Raw genomic sequence first — 206 nt, forward strand, 5'->3', positions numbered from 1 at the left:
TGCTGCTGCTGCTGCTTACAACCCACGACCTTCTATCGAGACTTTTGCTGCCTTTGTGGGGCGGCGCGGGCCCCTGGCGCCGATGCGCAGCGCCCGGTTCATCTGCAGCAGCAGCAGCAGCAGCAGCAGCAGCAGCACAGCAGCAGCAGCAGCAGTAGTGAATGCAGTCGCAGCAGAGACAGGTGCTAGAACAGCAGAAGCAGCAG

General features: G+C 62.1%; 1 protein-coding gene across 1 annotated transcript in view; it reads left to right on the plus strand.

The window, feature by feature from the left end:
- Positions 1-206, plus strand: part of EMH_0023490 (uncharacterized protein) — a gene marked incomplete at both ends in the record, with an annotated part of 1,551 nt that overhangs the window by 500 nt on the left and 845 nt on the right. The window lies entirely within an intron of this gene.

Source organism: Eimeria mitis, genomic scaffold (genome assembly GCF_000499745.2).
Source record: "Eimeria mitis Houghton genomic scaffold, Emh_scaff839, whole genome shotgun sequence".
Classification (NCBI taxonomy): domain Eukaryota; phylum Apicomplexa; class Conoidasida; order Eucoccidiorida; family Eimeriidae; genus Eimeria; species Eimeria mitis.